This window comes from Rhopilema esculentum, chromosome 5 (assembly GCF_057945365.1).
Source record: "Rhopilema esculentum isolate cy_ngs chromosome 5, ASM5794536v1, whole genome shotgun sequence".
Taxonomy (NCBI): domain Eukaryota; kingdom Metazoa; phylum Cnidaria; class Scyphozoa; order Rhizostomeae; family Rhizostomatidae; genus Rhopilema; species Rhopilema esculentum.
The window spans coordinates 9,081,414-9,103,155 of NC_142819.1; the positions used below are offsets into that span (position 1 = coordinate 9,081,414).

At 29.5% G+C, this 21,742-nt stretch overlaps 2 long non-coding RNA genes across 8 annotated transcripts in view; both read left to right on the plus strand.

Moving 5' to 3' along the window:
* LOC135689451 (uncharacterized) overlaps nt 1–21,742 on the plus strand; it is a 293,016-nt gene that overhangs the window by 246,827 nt on the left and 24,447 nt on the right. The window lies entirely within an intron of this gene.
* On the plus strand, nt 5,261–7,966 carry LOC148960261 (uncharacterized). Its single transcript, XR_016143790.1, has 3 exons — nt 5,261–5,323; nt 6,195–6,255; nt 7,887–7,966. It is a non-coding gene; the product is annotated as an uncharacterized LOC148960261 (long non-coding RNA).

The window sequence follows — 21,742 nt, forward strand, 5'->3', positions numbered from 1 at the left end:
TTAGCTTTTTCAAACTTTAGTCTGAAACATTCTATGTACCTAATAGATATCACTTGATTTTATAGATATTATGATCTTATAGATACTTGATCTTGATCTATCACTTTATCTTATAGATACTACTTTCCAGATATCACTTGAAGGTTGAGCCAAATGTCATGAAAACATGTCAGAAAGGTATTTTCTTATCATTCTTGGTTGTTACTAGCAGAAAGATTTTTTTTTAAAATTTTTCAATTTTTTGAACTTTTTTGCATGTCCGCTGTCATGAAAATTTTCAAAAATGACTAAATCCTCATTTTCAGTATTTGAGCCAAAAATACACCAAAACTACCCGAAATGGTGTTTGTTACGTAAATTAAGACTTTCTCGGTTGTTTCGAGGAAAAAAAAAATTTTGAAAAATTTTCAATTTTTTGAACTTTTTTGCAGGTCCAGGGTCATGAAATTTTTCAAAAATGACTAAGTCCTCATTTCTAGTATTGGAGCCAAAAATACACCAAAACTATCCGAAATGGTGTTCGAAACGTAAATTAAGACTTTCTTGGTTGTTTCAAGGAAAAAAGATTTTGAAAAAATTTCAAATCTTTTAGCTTTTTCAAACTTTAGTCTGAAACATTCTATGTACCTAATAGATATCACTTGATTTTATAGATATTATGATCTTATAGATACTTGATCTTGATCTATCACTTTATCTTATAGGTACTGCTTTCCAGATATCACTTGAAGGTTGAGCCAAATGTCATGAAAACATGTCAGAAAGGTATTTTCTTATCATTCTTGGTTGTTACTAGCAGAAAGATTTTTTTTAAAAATTTTTCAATTTTTTAAACTTTTTTGCATGTCCGCTGTCATGAAAATTTTCAAAAATGACTAAATCCTCATTTTCAGTATTTGAGCCAAAAATACACCAAAACTACCCGAAATGGTGTTTGTAACGTAAATTAAGACTTTCTCGGTTGTTTCGAGGAAAAAAAAAATTTTGAAAAATTTTCAATTTTTTGAACTTTTTTGCAGGTCCAGGGTCATGAAATTTTTCAAAAATGATTAAGTTTTCATTTCCAGTATTTGAGCCAAAAATACACCAAAACTATCCGAAATGGTGTTCGAAACGTAAATTAAGACTTTCTTGGTTGTTTCAAGGAAAAAAGATTTTGAAAAATTTTCAAATCTTTTAGCTTTTTCAAACTTTAGTCTGAAACATTCTATGTACCTAATAGATATCACTTGATTTTATAGATATTATGATCTTATAGATACTTGATCTTGATCTATCACTTTATCTTATAGGTACTACTTTCCAGATATCACTTGAAGGTTGAGCCAAATGTCATGAAAACATGTCAGAAAGGTATTTGCTTATCATTCTTAGTTGTTACTAGCAGAAAGATTTTTTTTTTAAATTTTTCAATTTTTTAAACTTTTTTGCATGTCCGCGGTCATGAAATTTTTCAAAAATGACTAAATCCTCATTTCCAGTATTTGAGCCAAAAATACACCAAAACTACCCGAAATGGTGTTTGTAACGTAAATTAAGACTTTCTCGGTTGTTTCGAGGAAAAAAAAATTTTGAAAAATTTTCAATTTTTTGAACTTTTTTGCAGGTCCAGGGTCATGAAATTTTTCAAAAATGATTAAGTTCTCATTTCCAGTATTTGAGCCAAAAATACACCAAAACTATCCGAAATGGTGTTCAAAACGTAAATTAAGACTTTCTTGGTTGTTTCAAGGAAAAAAGATTTTGAAAAATTTTCAAATCTTTTAGCTTTTTCAAACTTTAGTCTGAAACATTCTATGTACCTAATAGATATCACTTGATTTTATAGATATTATGATCTTATATATACTTGATCTTGATCTATCACTTTATCTTATAGGTACTACTTTGCAGATATCACTTGAAGGTTGAGCCAAATGTCATGAAAACATGTCAGAAAGGTATTTTCTTATCATTCTTGGTTGTTACTAGCAGAAAGATCTTTTTTTAAAATTTTCAATTTTTTGAACTTTTTTGCATGTCCGCGGTCATGAAATTTTTCAAAAATGACTAAATCCTCATTTCCAGTATTTGAGCAAAAAATACACCAAAACTACCATAACTTGTGTTCGTAACGTAAATTAAGACTTTCTCGGTTGTTTAGAGGAAAAAAAATATTTTGAAAAGTTTTCAATTTTTGAACTTTTTTGCAGGTCCGGGGTCATGAAATTTTTTAAAAATGACTAAATCCTCATTTCCAGTATTTGAGCCAAAAATACACCAAAACTACCCGAACTTGTGTTCGTAACGTAAATTAAGACTTTCTAGGTTGTTTCGAGGAAAAAAAAATTTTGAAAATTTTCCAATTTTTTGAACTTTTTTGCATGTCCGGGGTCATGAAATTTTTCAAACCTGACTAAGTCCTCATTTCCAGTATTTGAGCCAAAAATACACCAAAACTACCCGAAATGGTGTTTGTAACGTAAATTAAGACTTTCTCGGTTGTTTCGAGGAAAAAAAAATTTTGAAAAATTTTCAATTTTTTGAACTTTTTTGCAGGTCCAGGGTCATGAAATTTTTCAAAAATGATTAAGTTCTCATTTCCAGTATTTGAGCCAAAAATACACCAAAACTATCCGAAATGGTGTTCAAAACGTAAATTAAGACTTTCTTGGTTGTTTCAAGGAAAAAAGATTTTGAAAAATTTTCAAATCTTTTAGCTTTTTCAAACTTTAGTCTGAAACATTCTATGTACCTAATAGATATCACTTGATTTTATAGATATTATGATCTTATATATACTTGATCTTGATCTATCACTTTATCTTATAGGTACTACTTTGCAGATATCACTTGAAGGTTGAGCCAAATGTCATGAAAACATGTCAGAAAGGTATTTTCTTATCATTCTTGGTTGTTACTAGCAGAAAGATCTTTTTTTAAAATTTTCAATTTTTTGAACTTTTTTGCATGTCCGCGGTCATGAAATTTTTCAAAAATGACTAAATCCTCATTTCCAGTATTTGAGCAAAAAATACACCAAAACTACCATAACTTGTGTTCGTAACGTAAATTAAGACTTTCTCGGTTGTTTAGAGGAAAAAAAATATTTTGAAAAGTTTTCAATTTTTGAACTTTTTTGCAGGTCCGGGGTCATGAAATTTTTTAAAAATGACTAAATCCTCATTTCCAGTATTTGAGCCAAAAATACACCAAAACTACCCGAACTTGTGTTCGTAACGTAAATTAAGACTTTCTAGGTTGTTTCGAGGAAAAAAAAATTTTGAAAATTTTCCAATTTTTTGAACTTTTTTGCATGTCCGGGGTCATGAAATTTTTCAAACCTGACTAAGTCCTCATTTCCAGTATTTGAGCCAAAAATACACCAAAACTACCTGAAATGGTGTTCGTAACGTAAATTAAGACTTTCTTGGTTGTTTCAAGGAAAAAAAAAATTGAAAAATTCTCAATTTTTTGAACTTTTTTGCATGTCCGCGATCATGAAATTTTTCAAAAATGACTAAATCCTCATTTCCAGTATTTGAGCAAAAAATACACCAAAACTACCATAACTTGTGTTCGTAACGTAAATTAAGACTTTCTCGGTTGTTTAGAGGAAAAAAAATATTTTGAAAAGTTTTCAATTTTGGAACTTTTTTGCAGGTCCGGGGTCATGATATTTTTTAAAAATGACTAAATCCTCATTTCCAGTATTTGAGTCAAAAATACACCAAAACTATCCGAAATGGTGTTCGAAACGTAAATTAAGACTTTCTTGGTTGTTTCAAGGAAAAAAGATTTTGAAAAATTTTCAAATCTTTTAGCTCTTTCAAACTTTAGTCTGAAACATTCTATGTACCTAATAGATATCACTTGATTTTATAGATATTATGATCTTATAGATACTTGATCTTGATCTATCACTTTATCTTATAGGTACTACTTTCCAGATATCACTTGAAGGTTGAGCCAAATGTTATGAAAACATGTCAGAAAGGTATTTGCTTATCATTCTTGGTTGTTACTAGCAGAAAGATTTTTTTTTAAAATTTTTCAATTTTTTAAACTTTTTTGCATGTCCGCGGTCATGAAATTTTTCAAAAATGACTAAATCCTCATTTCCAGTATTTGAGCCAAAAATACACCAAAACTACCCGAAATTGTGTTTGTAACGTAAATTAAGACTTTCTCGGTTGTTTCGAGGAAAAAAAAAATTTTGAAAAATTTTCAATTTTTTGAACTTTTTTGCAGGTCCAGGGTCATGAAATTTTTCAAAAATGATTAAGTTCTCATTTCCAGTATTTGAGCCAAAAATACACCAAAACTATCCGAAATGGTGTTCAAAACGTAAATTAAGACTTTCTTGGTTGTTTCAAGGAAAAAAGATTTTGAAAAATTTTCAAATCTTTTAGCTTTTTCAAACTTTAGTCTGAAACATTCTATGTACCTAATAGATATCACTTGATTTTATAGATATTATGATCTTATATATACTTGATCTTGATCTATCACTTTATCTTATAGGTACTACTTTGCAGATATCACTTGAAGGTTGAGCCAAATGTCATGAAAACATGTCAGAAAGGTATTTTCTTATCATTCTTGGTTGTTACTAGCAGAAAGATCTTTTTTTAAAATTTTCAATTTTTTGAACTTTTTTGCATGTCCGCGGTCATGAAATTTTTCAAAAATGACTAAATCCTCATTTCCAATATTTGAGCAAAAAATACACCAAAACTACCATAACTTGTGTTCGTAACGTAAATTAAGACTTTGTCGGTTGTTTAGAGGAAAAAAAATATTTTGAAAAGTTTTCAATTTTTGAACTTTTTTGCAGGTCCGGGGTCATGAAATTTTTTACAAATTACTAAATCCTCATTTCCAGTATTTGAGCCAAAAATACACCAAAACTACCCGAACTTGTGTTCGTAACGTAAATTAAGACTTTCTAGGTTGTTTCGAGGAAAAAAAAATTTTGAGAATTTTCCAATTTTTTGAACTTTTTTGCATGTCCGGGGTCAAGAAATTTTTCAAACCTGACTAAGTCCTCATTTCCAGTATTTGAGCCAAAAATACACCAAAACTACCTGAAATGGTGTTCGTAACGTAAATTAAGACTTTCTTGGTTGTTTCAAGGAAAAAAGATTTTGAAAAAATTTCAAATCTTTTAGCTTTTTCAAACTTTAGTCTGAAACATTCTATGTACCTAATAGATATCACTTGATTTTATAGATATTATGATCTTATAGATACTTGATCTTGATCTATCACTTTATCTTATAGATACTACTTTCCAGATATCACTTGAAGGTTGAGCCAAATGTCATGAAAACATGTCAGAAAGGTATTTTCTTATCATTCTTGGTTGTTACTAGCAGAAAGATTTTTTTTTAAAATTTTTCAATTTTTTGAACTTTTTTGCAGGTCCGGGGTCATGAAATTTTTTAAAAATGACTAAATCCTCATTTCCAGTATTTGAGCCAAAAATACACCAAAACTACCCGAACTTGTGTTCGTAACGTAAATTAAGACTTTCTAGGTTGTTTCGAGGAAAAAAAAATTTTGAAAATTTTCCAATTTTTTGAACTTTTTTGCATGTCCGGGGTCATGAAATTTTTCAAACCTGACTAAGTCCTCATTTCCAGTATTTGAGCCAAAAATACACCAAAACTACCTGAAATGGTGTTCGTAACGTAAATTAAGACTTTCTTGGTTGTTTCAAGGAAAAAAAAAATTGAAAAATTCTCAATTTTTTGAACTTTTTTGCATGTCCGCGATCATGAAATTTTTCAAAAATGACTAAATCCTCATTTCCAGTATTTGAGCAAAAAATACACCAAAACTACCATAACTTGTGTTCGTAACGTAAATTAAGACTTTCTCGGTTGTTTAGAGGAAAAAAAATATTTTGAAAAGTTTTCAATTTTGGAACTTTTTTGCAGGTCCGGGGTCATGAAATTTTTTAAAAATGACTAAATCCTCATTTCCAGTATTTGAGTCAAAAATACACCAAAACTATCCGAAATGGTGTTCGAAACGTAAATTAAGACTTTCTTGGTTGTTTCAAGGAAAAAAGATTTTGAAAAATTTTCAAATCTTTTAGCTTTTTCAAACTTTAGTCTGAAACATTCTATGTACCTAATAGATATCACTTGATTTTATAGATATTATGATCTTATAGATACTTGATCTTGATCTATCACTTTATCTTATAGGTACTACTTTCCAGATATCACTTGAAGGTTGAGCCAAATGTTATGAAAACATGTCAGAAAGGTATTTGCTTATCATTCTTGGTTGTTACTAGCAGAAAGATTTTTTTTAAAAATTTTTCAATTTTTTAAACTTTTTTGCATGTCCACGGTCATGAAATTTTTCAAAAATGACTAAATCCTCATTTCCAGTATTTGAGCCAAAAATACACCAAAACTACCCGAAATTGTGTTTGTAACGTAAATTAAGACTTTCTCGGTTGTTTCGAGGAAAAAAAAAATTTTGAAAAATTTTCAATTTTTTGAACTTTTTTGCAGGTCCAGGGTCATGAAATTTTTCAAAAATGATTAAGTTCTCATTTCCAGTATTTGAGCCAAAAATACACCAAAACTATCCGAAATGGTGTTCAAAACGTAAATTAAGACTTTCTTGGTTGTTTCAAGGAAAAAAGATTTTGAAAAATTTTCAAATCTTTTAGCTTTTTCAAACTTTAGTCTGAAACATTCTATGTACCTAATAGATATCACTTGATTTTATAGATATTATGATCTTATATATACTTGATCTTGATCTATCACTTTATCTTATAGGTACTACTTTGCAGATATCACTTGAAGGTTGAGCCAAATGTCATGAAAACATGTCAGAAAGGTATTTTCTTATCATTCTTGGTTGTTACTAGCAGAAAGATCTTTTTTTAAAATTTTCAATTTTTTGAACTTTTTTGCATGTCCGCGGTCATGAAATTTTTCAAAAATGACTAAATCCTCATTTCCAATATTTGAGCAAAAAATACACCAAAACTACCATAACTTGTGTTCGTAACGTAAATTAAGACTTTCTCGGTTGTTTAGAGGAAAAAAAATATTTTGAAAAGTTTTCAATTTTTGAACTTTTTTGCAGGTCCGTGGTCATGAAATTTTTTAAAAATTACTAAATCCTCATTTCCAGTATTTGAGCCAAAAATACACCAAAACTACCCGAACTTGTGTTCGTAACGTAAATTAAGACTTTCTAGGTTGTTTCGAGGAAAAAAAAATTTTGAAAATTTTCCAATTTTTTGAACTTTTTTGCATGTCCGGGGTCATGAAATTTTTCAAACCTGACTAAGTCCTCATTTCCAGTATTTGAGCCAAAAATACACCAAAACTACCTGAAATGGTGTTCGTAACGTAAATTAAGACTTTCTTGGTTGTTTCAAGGAAAAAAAAAATTGAAAAATTCTCAATTTTTTGAACTTTTTTGCATGTCCGCGATCATGAAATTTTTCAAAAATGACTAAATCCTCATTTCCAGTATTTGAGCAAAAAATACACCAAAACTACCATAACTTGTGTTCGTAACGTAAATTAAGACTTTCTCGGTTGTTTAGAGGAAAAAAAATATTTTGAAAAGTTTTCAATTTTGGAACTTTTTTGCAGGTCCGGGGTCATGATATTTTTTAAAAATGACTAAATCCTCATTTCCAGTATTTGAGTCAAAAATACACCAAAACTATCCGAAATGGTGTTCGAAACGTAAATTAAGACTTTCTTGGTTGTTTCAAGGAAAAAAGATTTTGAAAAATTTTCAAATCTTTTAGCTTTTTCAAACTTTAGTCTGAAACATTCTATGTACCTAATAGATATCACTTGATTTTATAGATATTATGATCTTATAGATACTTGATCTTGATCTATCACTTTATCTTATAGGTACTACTTTCCAGATATCACTTGAAGGTTGAGCCAAATGTTATGAAAACATGTCAGAAAGGTATTTGCTTATCATTCTTGGTTGTTACTAGCAGAAAGATTTTTTTTTAAAATTTTTCAATTTTTTAAACTTTTTTGCATGTCCGCGGTCATGAAATTTTTCAAAAATGACTAAATCCTCATTTCCAGTATTTGAGCCAAAAATACACCAAAACTACCCGAAATTGTGTTTGTAACGTAAATTAAGACTTTCTCGGTTGTTTCGAGGAAAAAAAAAATTTTGAAAAATTTTCAATTTTTTGAACTTTTTTGCAGGTCCAGGGTCATGAAATTTTTCAAAAATGATTAAGTTCTCATTTCCAGTATTTGAGCCAAAAATACACCAAAACTATCCGAAATGGTGTTCAAAACGTAAATTAAGACTTTCTTGGTTGTTTCAAGGAAAAAAGATTTTGAAAAATTTTCAAATCTTTTAGCTTTTTCAAACTTTAGTCTGAAACATTCTATGTACCTAATAGATATCACTTGATTTTATAGATATTATGATCTTATATATACTTGATCTTGATCTATCACTTTATCTTATAGGTACTACTTTGCAGATATCACTTGAAGGTTGAGCCAAATGTCATGAAAACATGTCAGAAAGGTATTTTCTTATCATTCTTGGTTGTTACTAGCAGAAAGATCTTTTTTTAAAATTTTCAATTTTTTGAACTTTTTTGCATGTCCGCGGTCATGAAATTTTTCAAAAATGACTAAATCCTCATTTCCAATATTTGAGCAAAAAATACACCAAAACTACCATAACTTGTGTTCGTAACGTAAATTAAGACTTTCTCGGTTGTTTAGAGGAAAAAAAATATTTTGAAAAGTTTTCAATTTTTGAACTTTTTTGCAGGTCCGTGGTCATGAAATTTTTTAAAAATTACTAAATCCTCATTTCCAGTATTTGAGCCAAAAATACACCAAAACTACCCGAACTTGTGTTCGTAACGTAAATTAAGACTTTCTAGGTTGTTTCGAGGAAAAAAAAATTTTGAAAATTTTCCAATTTTTTGAACTTTTTTGCATGTCCGGGGTCAAGAAATTTTTCAAACCTGACTAAGTCCTCATTTCCAGTATTTGAGCCAAAAATACACCAAAACTACCTGAAATGGTGTTCGTAACGTAAATTAAGACTTTCTTGGTTGTTTCAAGGAAAAAAAAAATTGAAAAATTCTCAATTTTTTGAACTTTTTTGCAGGTCCGGGGTCATGAAATTTTTCAAAAATGACTAAATCCTCATTTCCAGGATTTGAGCCAAAAATACATGAAAACTACCCGAAATGTTGTTTGTAACGTAAATTAAGACTTTCTTGGTTGTTTCGAGGAAAAGAAGAATTTTGAAAAATTTTCAAGTTTTTTAAACTCTTTTGCAGGTCCAGGGTAATGAAATTTTTCAAAAATGACTAAGTTCTCATTTCCAGTATTTGAGCCAAAAATACACCAAAACTACCCGAAGTGGTGTTCGTAACGTAAATTAAGACTTTCTCGGTTGTTTCGAGGAAAGAAAAAATTTTGAAAATTTTTCAATTTTTTGAACTTTTTTGCAGGTCCGGGGTCATGAAATTTTTCAAAAATGACTAAATCCTCATTTCCAGTATTTGAGCCAAAAATACACGAAAACTACCCGAAATGGTGTTCGTAACGTAAATTAAGACTTCCTTGGTTGTTTCGAGGAAAAGAAGAATTTTGAAAAATTTTCAATTTTTTCAACTCTTTTGCAGGTCCAGGGTAATGAAATTTTTCAAAAATGACTAAGTTCTCATTTCCAGTATTTGAGCCAAAAATACACCAAAACTACCCGAAATGGTGTTCGTAACGTAAATTAAGACTTTCTCGGTTGTTTCGAGGAAAGAAACAATTTTGAAAAATTTTCACTTTTTTGAACTTTTTTGCAAGTCCGGGGTCATGAAATTTTTCAAAAATGACTAAATCCTCATTTCCAGTATTTGAGCCAAAAATACACCAAAACTACCCGAACTTGTGTTCGAAACGTAAATTAAGACTTTCTTGCTGTTTCGAGGAAAAAGAAAATTTTTAATTATTTTCAATTTTTTGAACTTTTTTGCAGGTCCGGGGTCATGAAATTTTTCAAAAATGGCTAAGTCCTCATTTCCAGTATTTGAGCCAAAAATACACCAAAACTACCATAACTTGTGTTCGTAACATAAATTAAGACTTTCTTGGTTGTTTCAAGGCAAAAAAAAATTTTGAAAAATTTTCAATTTTTTTAACTTTTTTGCAGGTCCGGGGTCATGAAATTTTTCAAAAATGACTAAATCCTCATTTCCAGTATTTGAGCCAAAAATACACCAAAACTACCCGAACTTGTGTTCGTAACGTAAATTAAGACTTTCTTGGTTGTTTCGAGGAAAAAGAAAATTTTTAATTATTTTCATTTTTTTGAACTTTTTTGCAGGTCCGGGGTGATGAAATATTTCAAACATGACTAAGTCCTCATTTCCAGTATTTGAGCCAAAAATACACCAAAACTACCTGAAATGCTGTTCGTAATGTAAATTAAGACTTTCTTGGTTGTTTCAAGGAAAAAAAAATTTGAAAAATTCTCAATTCGTTGAACTTTTTTGCAGGTCCGGGGTCATGAAATTTTTCAAAAATGACTAAGTCCTCATTTCTAGTATTGGAGCCAAAAATACACCAAAACTTTCCGAAATGGTGTTCGAAACGTAAATTAAGACTTTCTTGGTTGTTTCAAGGAAAAAAGATTTTGAAAAAATTTCAAATCTTTTAGCTTTTTCAAACTTTAGTCTGAAACATTCTATGTACCTAATAGATATCACTTGATTTGATAGATATTATGATCTGATAGATACTTGATCTTGATCTATCACTTTATCTTATAGGTACTACTTTCCAGATATCACTTGAAGGTTGAGCCAAATGTCATGAAAACATGTCAGAAAGGTATTTTTTTATCATTCTTGGTTGTTACTAGCAGAAAGATTTTTCTTTAAAATTTTTCAATTTTTTAAACTTTTTTGCATGTCCGCTGTCATGAAAATTTTCAAAAATGACTAAATCCTCATTTTCAGTATTCGAGCCAAAAATACACCAAAACTACCCGAAATGGTGTTTGTAACGTAAATTAAGACTTTCTCGGTTGTTTCGAGGAAAAAAAAAATTTTGAAAAATTTTCAATTTTTTGAACTTTTTTGCAGGTCCAGGGTCATGAAATTTTCCAAAAATGATTAAGTTCTCATTTCCAGTATTTGAGCCAAAAATACACCAAAACTATCCGAAATGGTGTTCGAAACGTAAATTAAGACTTTCTTGGTTGTTTCAAGGAAAAAAGATTTTGAAAAATTTTCAAATCTTTTAGCTTTTTCAAACTTTAGTCTGAAACATTCTATGTACCTAATAGATATCACTTGATTTTATAGATATTATGATCTTATAGATACTTGATCTTGATCTATCACTTTATCTTATAGGTACTACTTTGCAGATAACACTTGAAGGTTGAGCCAAATGTCATGAAAACATGTCAGAAAGGTATTTGCTTATCATTCTTGGTTGTTACTAGCAGAAAGATTTTTTTTTTAAATTTTTCAATTTTTTAAACTTTTTTGCATGTCCGCGGTCATGAAATTTTTCAAAAATGACTAAATCCTCATTTCCAGTATTTGAGCCAAAAATACACCAAAACTACCTGAAATGCTGTTCGTAATGTAAATTAAGACTTTCTTGGTTGTTTCAAGGCAAAAAAAAATTTGAAAAATTCTCAATTCGTTGAACTTTTTTGCAGGTCCGGAGTCATGAAATTTTTCAAAAATGACTAAGTCCTCATTTCTAGTATTGGAGCCAAAAATACACCAAAACTATCCGAACTTGTGTTCGTAACGTAAATTAAGACTTTCTTGGTTGTTTCGAGGAAAAAGAAAATTTTTAATTATTTTCATTTTTTTGAACTTTTTTGCAGGTCCGGGGTGATGAAATTTTTCAAACATGACTAAGTCCTCATTTCCAGTATTTGAGCCAAAAATACACCAAAACTACCTGAAATGCTGTTCGTAATGTAAATTAAGACTTTCTTGGTTGTTTCAAGGAAAAAAAAAATTTGAAAAATTCTCAATTCGTTGAACTTTTTTGCAGGTCCGGGGTCATGAAATTTTTCAAAAATGACTAAGTCCTCATTTCTAGTATTGGAGCCAAAAATACACCAAAACTATCCGAACTTGTGTTCGTAACGTAAATTAAGACTTTCTTGGTTGTTTCGAGGGAAAAGAAAATTTTTAATTATTTTCATTTTTTTGAACTTTTTTGCAGGTCCGGGGTGATGAAATTTTTCAAACATAACTAAGTCCTCATTTCTAGTATTTGAGCCAAAAATACACCAAAACTACCTGAAATGCTGTTCGTAATGTAAATTAAGACTTTCTTGGTTGTTTCAAGGAAAAAAAAATTTGAAAAATTCTCAATTCGTTGAACTTTTTTGCAGGTCCGGGGTCATGAAATTTTTCAAAAATGACTAAGTCCTCATTTCTAGTATTGGAGCCAAAAATACACCAAAACTATCCGAAATGGTGTTCGAAACGTAAATTAAGACTTTCTTGGTTGTTTCAAGGAAAAAAGATTTTGAAAAAATTTCAAATCTTTTAGCTTTTTCAAACTTTAGTCTGAAACATTCTATGTACCTAATAGATATCACTTGATTTTATAGATATTATGATCTTATAGATACTTGATCTTGATCTATCACTTTATCTTATAGGTACTACTTTCCAGATATCACTTGAAGGTTGAGCCAAATGTCATGAAAACATGTCAGAAAGGTATTTTCTTATCATTCTTGGTTGTTACTAGCAGAAAGATTTTTCTTTAAAATTTTTCAATTTTTTAAACTTTTTTGCATGTCCGCTGTCATGAAAATTTTCAAAAATGACTAAATCCTCATTTTCAGTATTTGAGCCAAAAATACACCAAAACTACCCGAAATGGTGTTTGTAACGTAAATTAAGACTTTCTCGGTTGTTTCGAGGAAAAAAAAAATTTTGAAAAATTTTCAATTTTTTGAACTTTTTTGCAGGTCCAGGGTCATGAAATTTTCCAAAAATGATTAAGTTCTCATTTCCAGTATTTGAGCCAAAAATACACCAAAACTATCCGAAATGGTGTTCGAAACGTAAATTAAGACTTTCTTGGTTGTTTCAAGGAAAAAAGATTTTGAAAAATTTTCAAATCTTTTAGCTTTTTCAAACTTTAGTCTGAAACATTCTATGTACCTAATAGATATCACTTGATTTTATAGATATTATGATCTTATAGATACTTGATCTTGATCTATCACTTTATCTTATAGGTACTAATTTCCAGATATCACTTGAAGGTTGAGCCAAATGTCATGAAAACATGTCAGAAAGGTATTTGCTTATCATTCTTGGTTGTTACTAGCAGAAAGATTTTTTTTTTAAATTTTTCAATTTTTTAAACTTTTTTGCATGTCCGCGGTCATGAAATTTTTCAAAAATGACTAAATCCTCATTTCCAGTATTTGAGCCAAAAATACACCAAAACTACCCGAAATGGTGTTTGTAACGTAAATTAAGACTTTCTCGGTTGTTTCGAGAAAAAAAAAAATTTTGAAAAATTTTCAATTTTTTGAACTTTTTTGCAGGTCCAGGGTCATGAAATTTTTCAAAAATGATTAAGTTCTCATTTCCAGTATTTGAGCCAAAAATACACCAAAACTATCCGAAATGGTGTTCAAAACGTAAATTAAGACTTTCTTGGTTGTTTCAAGGAAAAAAGATTTTGAAAAATTTTCAAATCTTTTAGCTTTTTCAAACTTTAGTCTGAAACATTCTATGTACCTAATAGATATCACTTGATTTTATAGATATTATGATCTTATATATACTTGATCTTGATCTATCACTTTATCTTATAGGTACTACTTTGCAGATATCACTTGAAGGTTGAGCCAAATGTCATGAAAACATGTCAGAAAGGTATTTTCTTATCATTCTTGGTTGTTACTAGCAGAAAGATCTTTTTTTAAAATTTTCAATTTTTTGAACTTTTTTGCATGTCCGCGGTCATGAAATTTTTCAAAAATGACTAAATCCTCATTTCCAGTATTTGAGCAAAAAATACACCAAAACTACCATAACTTGTGTTCGTAACGTAAATTAAGACTTTCTCGGTTGTTTAGAGGAAAAAAAATATTTTGAAAAGTTTTCAATTTTTGAACTTTTTTGCAGGTACGGGGTCATGAAATTTTTTAAAAATGACTAAATCCTCATTTCCAGTATTTGAGCCAAAAATACACCAAAACTACCCGAACTTGTGTTCGTAACGTAAATTAAGACTTTCTAGGTTGTTTCGAGGAAAAAAAAATTTTGAAAATTTTCCAATTTTTTGAACTTTTTTGCATGTCCGGGGTCATGAAATTTTTCAAACCTGACTAAGTCCTCATTTCCAGTATTTGAGCCAAAAATACACCAAAACTACCCGAAATGGTGTTTGTAACGTAAATTAAGACTTTCTCGGTTGTTTCGAGGAAAGAAACAATTTTGAAAAATTTTCACTTTTTTGAACTTTTTTGCAAGTCCGGGGTCATGAAATTTTTCAAAAATGACTAAATCCTCATTTCCAGTATTTGAGCCAAAAATACACCAAAACTACCCGAACTTGTGTTCGAAACGTAAATTAAGACTTTCTTGCTGTTTCGAGGAAAAAGAAAATTTTTAATTATTTTCAATTTTTTGAACTTTTTTGCAGGTCCGGGGTCATGAAATTTTTCAAAAATGGCTAAGTCCTCATTTCCAGTATTTGAGCCAAAAATACACCAAAACTACCATAACTTGTGTTCGTAACGTAAATTAAGACTTTCTTGGTTGTTTCAAGGCAAAAAAAAATTTTGAAAAATTTTCAATTTTTTTAACTTTTTTGCAGGTCCGGGGTCATGAAATTTTCCAAAAATGATTAAATTCTCATTTCCAGTATTTGAGCCAAAAATACACCAAAACTATCCGAAATGGTGTTCGAAACGTAAATTAAGACTTTCTTGGTTGTTTCAAGGAAAAAAGATTTTGAAAAATTTTCAAATCTTTTAGCTTTTTCAAACTTTAGTCTGAAACATTCTATGTACCTAATAGATATCACTTGATTTTATAGATATTATGATCTTATAGATACTTGATCTTGATCTATCACTTTATCTTATAGGTACTATTTTCCAGATATCACTTGAAGGTTGAGCCAAATGTCATGAAAACATGTCAGAAAGGTATTTGCTTATCATTCTTGGTTGTTACTAGCAGAAAGATTTTTTTTTTAAATTTTTCAATTTTTTAAACTTTTTTGCATGTCCGCGGTCATGAAATTTTTCAAAAATGACTAAATCCTCATTTCCAGTATTTGAGCCAAAAATACACCAAAACTACCCGAAATGGTGTTTGTAACGTAAATTAAGACTTTCTCGGTTGTTTCGAGAAAAAAAAAAATTTTGAAAAATTTTCAATTTTTTGAACTTTTTTGCAGGTCCAGGGTCATGAAATTTTTCAAAAATGATTAAGTTCTCATTTCCAGTATTTGAGCCAAAAATACACCAAAACTATCCGAAATGGTGTTCAAAACGTAAATTAAGACTTTCTTGGTTGTTTCAAGGAAAAAAGATTTTGAAAAAATTTCAAATCTTTTAGCTTTTTCAAACTTTAGTCTGAAACATTCTATGTACCTAATAGATATCACTTGATTTTATAGATATTATGATCTTATATATACTTGATCTTGATCTATCACTTTATCTTATAGGTACTACTTTGCAGATATCACTTGAAGGTTGAGCCAAATGTCATGAAAACATGTCAGAAAGGTATTTTCTTATCATTCTTGGTTGTTACTAGCAGAAAGATCTTTTTTTAAAATTTTCAATTTTTTGAACTTTTTTGCATGTCCGCGGTCATGAAATTTTTCAAAAATGACTAAATCCTCATTTCCAGTATTTGAGCAAAAAATACACCAAAACTACCATAACTTGTGTTCGTAACGTAAATTAAGACTTTCTCGGTTGTTTAGAGGAAAAAAAATATTTTGAAAAGTTTTCAATTTTTGAACTTTTTTGCAGGTCCGGGGTCATGAAATTTTTTAAAAATGACTAAATCCTCATTTCCAGTATTTGAGCCAAAAATACACCAAAACTACCCGAACTTGTGTTCGTAACGTAAATTAAGACTTTCTAGGTTGTTTCGATGAAAAAAAAATTTTGAAAATTTTCCAATTTTTTGAACTTTTTTGCATGTCCGGGGTCATGAAATTTTTCAAACCTGACTAAGTCCTCATTTCCAGTATTTGAGCCAAAAATACACCAAAACAACCTGAAATGGTGTTCGTAACGTAAATTAAGACTTTCTTGGTTGTTTCAAGGAAAAAAAAAATTGAAAAATTCTCAATTTTTTGAACTTTTTTGCATGTCCGCGGTCATGAAATTTTTCAAAAATGGCTAAATCCTCATTTCCAGTATTTGAGCCAAAAATACACCAAAACTATCCGAAATGGTGTTCGAAACGTAAATTAAGACTTTCTTGGTTGTTTCAAGGAAAAAAGATTTTGAAAAATTTTCAAATCTTTTAGCTTTTTCAAACTTTAGTCTGAAACATTCTATGTACCTAATAGATATCACTTGATTTTATAGATATTATGATCTTATAGATACTTGATCTTGATCTATCACTTTATCTTATAGGTACTACTTTCCAGATATCACTTGAAGGTTGAGCCAAATGTCATGAAAACATGTCAGAAAGGTATTTGCTTATCATTCTTGGTTGTTACTAGCAGAAAGATTTTTTTTTTAAATTTTTAAATTTTTTAAACTTTTTTGCATGTCCGCGGTCATGAAATTTTTCAAAAATGACTAAATCCTCATTTCCAGTATTTGAGCCAAAAATACACCAAAACTACCTGAAATGCTGTTCGTAATGTAAATTAAGACTTTCTTGGTTGTTTCAAGGAAAAAAAAAATTTGAAAAATTCTCAATTCGTTGAACTTTTTTGCAGGTCCGGGGTCATGAAATTTTTCAAAAATGACTAAGTCCTCATTTCTAGTATTGGAGCCAAAAATACACCAAAACTATCCGAACTTGTGTTCGTAACGTAAATTAAGACTTTCTTGGTTGTTTCGAGGAAAAAGAAAATTTTTAATTATTTTCATTTTTTTGAACTTTTTTGCAGGTCCGGGGTGATGAAATTTTTCAAACATGACTAAGTCCTCATTTCCAGTATTTGAGCCAAAAATACACCAAAACTACCTGAAATGCTGTTCGTAACGTAAATTAAGACTTTCTTGGTTGTTTCGAGGAAAAAGAAAATTTTTAATTATTTTCATTTTTTTGAACTTTTTTGCAGGTCCGGGGTGATGAAATTTTTCAAACATAACTAAGTCCTCATTTCTAGTATTTGAGCCAAAAATACACCAAAACTACCTGAAATGCTGTTCGTAATGTAAATTAAGACTTTCTTGGTTGTTTCAAGGAAAAAAAAATTTGAAAAATTCTCAATTCGTTGAACTTTTTTGCAGGTCCGGGGTCATGAAATTTTTCAAAAATGACTAAGTCCTCATTTCTAGTATTGGAGCCAAAAATACACCAAAACTATCCGAAATGGTGTTCGAAACGTAAATTAAGACTTTCTTGGTTGTTTCAAGGAAAAAAGATTTTGAAAAAATTTCAAATCTTTTAGCTTTTTCAAACTTTAGTCTGAAACATTCTATGTACCTAATAGATATCACTTGATTTTATAGATATTATGATCTTATAGATACTTGATCTTGATCTATCACTTTATCTTATAGGTACTACTTTCCAGATATCACTTGAAGGTTGAGCCAAATGTCATGAAAACATGTCAGAAAGGTATTTTCTTATCATTCTTGGTTGTTACTAGCAGAAAGATTTTTCTTTAAAATTTTTCAATTTTTTAAACTTTTTTGCATGTCCGCTGTCATGAAATTTTTCAAAAATGACTAGATCCTCATTTTCAGTATTTGAGCCAAAAATACACCAAAACTACCCGAAATGGTGTTTGTAACGTAAATTAAGACTTTCTCGGTTGTTTCGAGGAAAAAAAAAATTTTGAAAAATTTTCAATTTTTTGAACTTTTTTGCAGGTCCAGGGTCATGAAATTTTCCAAAAATGATTAAATTCTCATTTCCAGTATTTGAGCCAAAAATACACCAAAACTATCCGAAATGGTGTTCGAAACGTAAATTAAGACTTTCTTGGCTGTTTCAAGGAAAAAAGATTTTGAAAAATTTTCAAATCTTTTAGCTTTTTCAAACTTTAGTCTGAAACATTCTATGTACCTAATAGATATCACTTGATTTTATAGATATTATGATCTTATAGATACTTGATCTTGATCTATCACTTTATCTTATAGGTACTATTTTCCAGATATCACTTGAAGGTTGAGCCAAATGTCATGAAAACATGTCAGAAAGGTATTTGCTTATCATTCTTGGTTGTTACTAGCAGAAAGATTTTTTTTTTAAATTTTTCAATTTTTTAAACTTTTTTGCATGTCCGCGGTCATGAAATTTTTCAAAAATGACTAAATCCTCATTTCCAGTATTTGAGCCAAAAATACACCAAAACTACCCGAAATGGTGTTTGTAACGTAAATTAAGACTTTCTCGGTTGTTTCGAGAAAAAAAAAAATTTTGAAAAATTTTCAATTTTTTGAACTTTTTTGCAGGTCCAGGGTCATGAAATTTTTCAAAAATGATTAAGTTCTCATTTCCAGTATTTGAGCCAAAAATACACCAAAACTATCCGAAATGGTGTTCAAAACGTAAATTAAGACTTTCTTGGTTGTTTCAAGGAAAAAAGATTTTGAAAAATTTTCAAATCTTTTAGCTTTTTCAAACTTTAGTCTGAAACATTCTATGTACCTAATAGATATCACTTGATTTTATAGATATTATGATCTTATATATACTTGATCTTGATCTATCACTTTATCTTATAGGTACTACTTTGCAGATATCACTTGAAGGTTGAGCCAAATGTCATGAAAACATGTCAGAAAGGTATTTTCTTATCATTCTTGGTTGTTACTAGCAGAAAGATCTTTTTTTAAAATTTTCAATTTTTTGAACTTTTTTGCATGTCCGCGGTCATGAAATTTTTCAAAAATGACTAAATCCTCATTTCCAGTATTTGAGCAAAAAATACACCAAAACTACCATAACTTGTGTTCGTAACGTAAATTAAGACTTTCTCGGTTGTTTAGAGGAAAAAAAATATTTTGAAAAGTTTTCAATTTTTGAACTTTTTTGCAGGTCCGGGGTCATGAAATTTTTTAAAAATGACTAAATCCTCATTTCCAGTATTTGAGCCAAAAATACACCAAAACTACCCGAACTTGTGTTCGTAACGTAAATTAAGACTTTCTAGGTTGTTTCGAGGAAAAAAAAATTTTGAAAATTTTCCAATTTTTTGAACTTTTTTGCATGTCCGGGGTCATGAAATTTTTCAAACCTGACTAAGTCCTCATTTCCAGTATTTGAGCCAAAAATACACCAAAACTACCTGAAATGGTGTTCGTAACGTAAATTAAGACTTTCTTGGTTGTTTCAAGGAAAAAAAAAATTGAAAAATTCTCAATTTTTTGAACTTTTTTGCATGTCCGCGGTCATGAAATTTTTCAAAAATGGCTAAATCCTCATTTCCAGTATTTGAGCCAAAAATACACCAAAACTATCCGAAATGGTGTTCGAAACGTAAATTAAGACTTTCTTGGTTGTTTCAAGGAAAAAAGATTTTGAAAAATTTTCAAATCTTTTAGCTTTTTCAAACTTTAGTCTGAAACATTCTATGTACCTAATAGATATCACTTGATTTTATAGATATTATGATCTTATAGATACTTTATCTTGATCTATCACTTTATCTTATAGGTACTACTTTCCAGATATCACTTGAAGGTTGAGCCAAATGTCATGAAAACATGTCAGAAAGGTATTTGCTTATCATTCTTGGTTGTTACTAGCAGAAAGATTTTTTTTTTAAATTTTTAAATTTTTTAAACTTTTTTGCATGTCCGCGGTCATGAAATTTTTCAAAAATGACTAAATCCTCATTTCCAGTATTTGAGCCAAAAATACACCAAAACTACCTGAAATGCTGTTCGTAATGTAAATTAAGACTTTCTTGGTTGTTTCAAGGAAAAAAAAAATTTGAAAAATTCTCAATTCGTTGAACTTTTTTGCAGGTCCGGGGTCATGAAATTTTTCAAAAATGACTAAGTCCTCATTTCTAGTATTGGAGCCAAAAATACACCAAAACTATCCGAACTTGTGTTCGTAACGTAAATTAAGACTTTCTTGGTTGTTTCGAGGAAAAAGAAAATTTTTAATTATTTTCATTTTTTTGAACTTTTTTGCAGGTCCGGGGTGATGAAATTTTTCAAACATGACTAAGTCCTCATTTCCAGTATTTGAGCCAAAAATACACCAAAACTACCTGAAATGCTGTTCGTAACGTAAATTAAGACTTTCTTGGTTGTTTCGAGGAAAAAGAAAATTTTTAATTATTTTCATTTTTTTGAACTTTTTTGCAGGTCCGGGGTGATGAAATTTTTCAAACATAACTAAGTCCTCATTTCTAGTATTTGAGCCAAAAATACACCAAAACTACCTGAAATGCTGTTTGTAATGTAAATTAAGACTTTCTTGGTTGTTTCAAGGAAAAAAAAATTTGAAAAATTCTCAATTCGTTGAACTTTTTTGCAGGTCCGGGGTCATGAAATTTTTCAAAAATGACTAAGTCCTCATTTCTAGTATTGGAGCCAAAAATACACCAAAACTATCCGAAATGGTGTTCGAAACGTAAATTAAGACTTTCTTGGTTGTTTCAAGGAAAAAAGATTTTGAAAAAATTTCAAATCTTTTAGCTTTTTCAAACTTTAGTCTGAAACATTCTATGTACCTAATAGATATCACTTGATTTTATAGATATTATGATCTTATAGATACTTGATCTTGATCTATCACTTTATCTTATAGGTACTACTTTCCAGATATCACTTGAAGGTTGAGCCAAATGTCATGAAAACATGTCAGAAAGGTATTTTCTTATCATTCTTGGTTGTTACTAGCAGAAAGATTTTTCTTTAAAATTTTTCAATTTTTTAAACTTTTTTGCATGTCCGCTGTCATGAAATTTTTCAAAAATGACTAAATCCTCATTTTCAGTATTTGAGCCAAAAATACACCAAAACTACCCGAAATGGTGTTTGTAACGTAAATTAAGACTTTCTCGGTTGTTTCGAGGAAAAAAAAAATTTTGAAAAATTTTCAATTTTTTGAACTTTTTTGCAGGTCCAGGGTCATGAAATTTTCCAAAAATGATTAAATTCTCATTTCCAGTATTTGAGCCAAAAATACACCAAAACTATCCGAAATGGTGTTTGAAACGTAAATTAAGACTTTCTTGGTTGTTTCAAGGAAAAAAGATTTTGAAAAAATTTCAAATCTTTTAGCTTTTTCAAACTTTAGTCTGAAACATTCTATGTACCTAATAGATATCACTTGATTTTATAGATATTATGATCTTATAGATACTTGATCTTGATCTATCACTTTATCTTATAGGTACTACTTTCCAGATATCACTTGAAGGTTGAGCCAAATGTCATGAAAACATGTCAGAAAGGTATTTTCTTATCATTCTTGGTTGTTACTAGCAGAAAGATTTTTCTTTAAAATTTTTCAATTTTTTAAACTTTTTTGCATGTCCGCTGTCATGAAATTTTTCAAAAATGACTAAATCCTCATTTTCAGTATTTG